The sequence below is a fragment of the Mastomys coucha genome, unplaced genomic scaffold (assembly GCF_008632895.1).
Source record: "Mastomys coucha isolate ucsf_1 unplaced genomic scaffold, UCSF_Mcou_1 pScaffold6, whole genome shotgun sequence".
In the NCBI taxonomy this organism is placed as follows: Eukaryota; Metazoa; Chordata; class Mammalia; order Rodentia; family Muridae; genus Mastomys; species Mastomys coucha.
Window position 1 is genome coordinate 25,952,253 of NW_022196912.1, and position 6,229 is coordinate 25,958,481.

Genomic DNA, 6,229 nt, shown 5'->3' on the forward strand with positions numbered 1-6,229 from the left:
ACATATATAATATATATATTATATCTAGTCACTCACAGCTGGAATCATACAAGGTTGCTGTGATGACTTTCACACACGATTCCACAGCAGAGACAGGAGGACCATTCCCAAGTTCTATGAATTCTGGTTCCTGGAAGAATTTGAATAAACAAATCACATTCTCCATGTGTGGACTTGGAAGGGGCAGAGTAACAGGACCTGGTGTGGAGCCAATAGCCCCTAAGCTATGCCAAGCCAGTGTGGCAGCAGGAACCCAGGATGAATAGCAGGCAGGATAGGACTGGCCTGGTCAGAACAGGCAGAGACAAAGTAGTCAGCATTTATCACAGGGCTGAGCAAGATGAGACAGAACCCAAGACCCAGTGCCTGTCTCCACTCCAGCTGCAGACAGGACAATTGAGTGCATTGCTCCTCCAGAGAGTCTGGTATCAGATAAGTCAGGGCACCTGGCAGACTGCCCACCAGTGTTGCGGAGCATGTGTGTTAAATTGCATGCCAATTCAAGCATTCAATAGGTGGAAAGCTAGTGTGGTAGTGAAGTCAGCATTCTCTACACATATTCATGAACATTTTGTGAGACTCTTTCATTCTTAAAAAGATGGTATGCTTCTGAGCTGGGCATGGTGAGATACCTGGATCTGTAATCCTGGCTACCCTGCATACTAAACAAGGATCACTGGAGCCTCAGAAGGAGAAGAGGAGGAGAAGCTGTGCTTTGGGCAGCTGTGTGCTTACAGTCTCCCTCCTCCATCCCTCTCACCCTCCCCCTCTTCAATATTTCTTCCCTTACCATCAATAAGGAACAAACCAGCAAATAAACACACAAGGCGTTCAATGCGTTACTAACATCTGCTACGTGCCTACAGTTTGGTAAGCACTGTATTGATACCAAAGGCCAAAGACAATGAACATATCCCCTGCCCACGGATAAGACAGATATATTCACAATTATCTCCAGCACAGCATATAAAATGGTACGGTAGGCTAGGGAGATGGCTACATCAGTCAAGTGTTGAGATTTGGTCAGTTGCTATGTATTGTAATGCTAATACTGGCCCTGGTTGCCTCCTGGATGCAGAGATCCTCACACCAAGTTATCTCTGATTGGTCAATAAAGATGCCTACAGCTTATAGTTGGGCAGAAGAGAGGTAGGTGGGATTTGGCTGCAGGGCTTGGGATCTAAGCAGAGGCCACAAGGAGAGAGCAGGTGGAGAGTAGAGAATACACCATGAGGTAAGTGACTCATGAAAACATGGCCATGAAGGCTGGCCAATCAGAGAAAGAGCCGCCCAGGCGGAACTCGGGTTATTGATAGGGAAGTAGAAACTAACAGCTCGGAGGGTAGATACCTGCCCAGCTCTGGGGCTTTAAAGGCTTATCACAAATATAAAAGCTTTGGGTCTTTTACTGAGAACTGATCCCAGGTGGGGTAGAAACCCCCTACTAATATTTTTCTCAACAGTAAAGTGCTTACTGCATATGCATGAAGACCTGAGTTCAGTCCACAGCACTGACGTTAAGAAAGCCTAAATCCCAGCACTCTCTGGGGAGGTGGAGATGTGGAATCCTTGGAACTCGCTAGGCAGTCGGCCTATTAGACTCAATGGAAGGACCATTTCACTGTAAACATGAGATTGCAGCCACAAATGAGCTGCCCATCAGCCTCCATTTGTTCTTGGGAGTTCTTCCAAGCCATCTTCTGGGTCTGAGTTGGTGTTCATAGGCCACCCAGTAGCACTTGGACATTTATCTCTTTACATTCCAGGGAAAACCACTCAGTGAATATTCTGAAATAAATTTTTTAAATTAAGAATACGGGCTGGAGAGATGGCTCAGCAGTTAGGGGCACTGACTGCTCTTCCAGTAGGTCTTGAGTTCAATTCCCAGCAACCACATGGTGGCTCACAACCATCTGTAATAGGTTCTGATATCCTCTTCTGGTGTGTCTGAGGACAGCTACAGTGTACACATATAATAAAATAAATAATTCTTCAAAAAAATTAAGAATACAAGGAGTTTTACAGGGGGAAAGACATCTGAAAAATGTCTATTAATGTACCTTTCAAAAGACAGAAATGGGTTACGGTATGTCATTTGCTTTCTGCTGTCTTTTAGTAGAATGTTCTTGATGATCACATATTGCTAATACCTCTCTGTCTCTGTCTCTGTCTCTGTCTCTGTCTCTGTCTCTGTCTCTCTCTCTCTCTCTCTCTCTCTCTCTCTCTCTCTCTGTGTGTGTGTGTGTGTGTGTATGTGTGTGTGTATGTATGTATGTGTGTAAAGAATAATCTACAGGGACATGGCATCTTACAAATCTCCACTGAAGAAAATGTCTCTCCCTTCCCCGTCGACCATTACTATTAACTGTCTGTAAATCTTTAAAGAACGTTCTGCTTTCAGGCTAAGCCTGTTTTTTTTTTCCCCTAACCACTGTCCTGCCTGCCACCAGCACTTATTCCAGCTCTCCCCTGAGTGGGACTCTCCTTCTACCAAAGTTCCTTAAACTATAAATCCCTGTAAACTGAAGGCAGCAGCAAGCCCCTCTGGTACTACTGGGGCTGGTGAGCCAACGGAAAGTGATGTGCAAAGCAGATATGCAGAGAGAAGCAAGAGAGGAATAAACTCGTGGTCAGCAGAGGCAACGCCCATCCTGATGATTGCACAGCTCTGCATGGCCAGCCTTCTAGGGATCTGGGTCTATCTGTTGCCCTTGGAGCCACAGGATTCCTCTCTGTAGTAAATTTCCCTTTACTGAGATGAATTGGCTGAAGTCCTGCCCTCGATAGGAAGCAACCGACCACACTGGGACAAATCTGACTGCCTGTGTCAACAGTCCACATTCTTGCCATTCTTAATGGTTAAGTGGCCATCCTGAAATGTTAATGCATTGTAGCAATTTCACAAGGTCTTGGGTCATTTGCAGTTTCCCTTGCTTATTGACAGCACTACAACCCACATACAGAACTTATCCTCCATACATAAGAGCAAAGACTGCTGAGAGGGGTTTGGTCTGTTTTCTCCTCACTCCCCTCCAGTTCCCTGACACCAGCCCCAGCAGGGCATCTATTTTCCCACAGCCCTACTTAAACCAGGTTTTATTTTTATTTCAACTTGTGTAATGGTACTTTGCAATTACTTAACTGGTGCTTCTAAATTAGTAGTTAGATTCGGTGAGAATTAAGTTGGATAATATACACAGAGACCTGGCATTCAGCAAATTGGATTTTAAAATCATTCTGAACTACTATTTAATTAAAACTCAGATATTGATCTGTTTATAATTTTTTTAAAAAAAAATCTATTTTGCTGAGCGATGTGTTTTCTTATCTACATAAAACTTCTCAGCCATGACAGCCACCTAGAGCTCAGGCCTCAGTCTCTGCCCCCTCCCATACCCACTGATGGTCTTCGTTTAGTCTCATGAAGTTAACACTGTCTACGTGTTGGTATCTTCAGATACCTCGCCACTATACCCCAAGCACAACTAACTGCCTCTTGGATCTCTCCACTTGGAGGAGGCACCTCCTACTACTCTCTCAGGGCTGACTTCCCACTCCTCACCTTAGCAAATGCCAAAGGAATTTCCAGGTTAAAGCCAAACATTCTGAGTTATTGCTGCCTTGATCTTACCCCACCTCCAGCCTCCCTCGCTTTCTGGCACTATATTTTTATTTTATTTTTTAATGTTTATAGGTGCTTTCCCTGCATGAATTCTGCAGCTCTGTCTTTGACATATGTACTAGGAACTAGAGAAGTGGCTCAGCCTCTAAGAGCACCGGTTGCTTTTTTAGAGGACTAGGGTTTGGTTGGTAGCACCTGTGTAGCAGGTCATGACCATCTGTAACTACAGTTCCAGGGGATCTGACACTTCTGACTTCTTTGGGCTCCTGGGTACGCTCAGTCCACATTGACACACATATAAAGTAGTATACATAGTTTAAAAAAAAAAAACCATAAAACATATGCTAAGCATACTGCTCTCTTTACAATGTTGCAGGAACTTGCCATCCCTTCACCCTCACTGCACTCACCATCCTCCTGAACATCAGATGCCCTGCTCAGCAGTGACACATCACAGGGTGCAGGTTCTGAGGAGAATGTGCCAGCCCTATGCAACGGGAGAGACCCCACCCCCCAGCTCTCCAGCAGAGCTTCCTCACACCAGCCACTGACAAGGATGGACTGACTGCTGGCTCCCTCAAGGCCAGGCAAGATTCCTCGGGTTTGGAAGTGTCGACTCTTCTGGCAAAGAGACTCATGAGCAAAACCGGGGCCTTGCTTGTTAAGGAAGAAATTGGGCATAAATCCTGGGTAAGCATCTAAACAGAGTCCATCATAGGTGAGAAGTCATGGTCCTACTGTGAGGCCAAGGCTAGTACTGAACTCATAACCCTGCCTTGGCCTCCTAAGTGCTGGGATTACCAACGCACATCACAACACCCAGCTTGTGCTTTGGTTTTGGTATCAGTGTAACACACTAGCCTCCAGGTGAATTAAGAAATAGTCACTCCCCTTTTGGAGAAACTTGTGAAGGATTTTAATTATTCCTCTTTAAAGATTTATTTTGGCCGGGCAGTAGTGGCGTATACCTTTAATCCCACCACTTGGGAGGCAAAGACAGGTGGATTTCTGAGTTCAAGGCTAGCCTGGTCTACAGAGTGAGTTCCAGGACAGCCAGGGCTATGCAGAGAAACCCTGTCTCAAACAAACAAACAAACAAACAAAAACACCAAAAAACAAAAACAAAAAAAGATTTATTTTATTTTTTAAAAATTATGTGTATGCTGTGGGTCCCTGTATGGATATGTGCACATGAGTATAGGTGCCTGTGGGAGCCAGAGGAGGATGCTACATCCCCAGCAGCTGGAGTTGAAGGCAAATCGGTCACCTGTGAGAGACACTTGGCAGCCCTTTCATTCATTTAATTCATAAAAAAGCCAAACGTTCAGGCTTTTCTCTGTGGTCTCATTTAGGGATTGAATTCAGCCACCCCATGAAGGTGAGGGGAGTGCTGTGTCCTATGGGGTTTTTATTTGCAACCAATTAAATTTCTGTATCCTTGTCTGTCTATTCAGGTGTTCAGTTCTTTTGAGTCAATGTTGCAGTTTCTGTCTTTGTTACATAATTAGTCCGCACACAACGCTCAAGACATTCCCTGTGATTCTATTTCTGGAAAGTCAGTAGTCATGTGCCCTTCACCTCTGATGTTAATAATGAAGTTTTTTTTCTTGCTAAGCCTAGCTAATAGCTTGTCTTGTCTCTCTTCTAAAAGCCAGATCAGTTTTTGCCCCCATTGGTGGTCTCTTGTTTTTCTATCATGTGTTTCTGATCTCTCTTTCATTGACCTCTACCCTGATGTTCCTCCCTTCCTTCCTTATGATGATATTGGGTTTAGATTCTCTGTCTTTTCTTGCTTTCCTTCAATTTAGTTCTAAGGGTTGAACTTAGGGCTTTGCTCTATGACTGAGCTACACCCTATCCTTGGCTTCAAACACAAAATGATCTAAGCCTCAAGTATTGAGGTTATGTGTACCACTTGGTGTACGTGGATTGCTTGGTGTGTGTTATGTGTTGTGTGTGAGTGTCGTAAGGGTTCATGATTTGCTTGCTGAAGAATGATACCCTTGACTCCAGTAGTGTGAAAACACAAAGAATGTTTTATGCTGCAGAAGTCCAGCATGCTGGGGTCTCTGTGGGCTAGATTCAAAGCACATTAGGGGACTCAGAGGTAGGTGACCTTTATCTTGCTCCATCTGTAGAGATATTCCATTACCAGAGTGGGGCTGGAAACTTGCTGAGGAAGTCTGGAAACTGCTGCTGACCCATTGTCCTTGCCTCGGACCAGGTGGTGGGGCAGCTTCTGAGGCCTGGACTTACCTGGACTTGCCCAGTTCTTAGAAACAGATTTAGGTCTTGTCTCCTGAACTGCCATTTTGCAGCCTGTCACAGAGTCAGCCTAGCCTTTTCAATGTGTGTGTGTGTGTGTGTGTGTGTGTGTGTGTGTGTGTGTGTAGAAGTTGACGTTGGGTATCACTGAACCTGGAGTTTGCTGACTTGGGTAGACTAGTAGGTAGGAAGCCCACAGGAATTCTTTTGTTTCTGTGCCCCTCCCATCACAAGTGCTGGGGACGACATAATACACCACCATGCCCAGCTTTTCACCTGGGTACTGGGGACCTGAGCTCAGTTCCTAATGCTTGCACATCAAATACTTTTACCAACTAGGTC

General features: G+C 44.9%; 1 pseudogene; it reads right to left on the reverse strand.

The window, feature by feature from the left end:
- The window catches only part of LOC116080523, a 36,436-nt pseudogene extending 30,503 nt beyond the window's left edge, over window positions 1-5,933 (reverse strand).
- Between the last annotated feature and the right edge of the window lie 296 nt (window positions 5,934-6,229).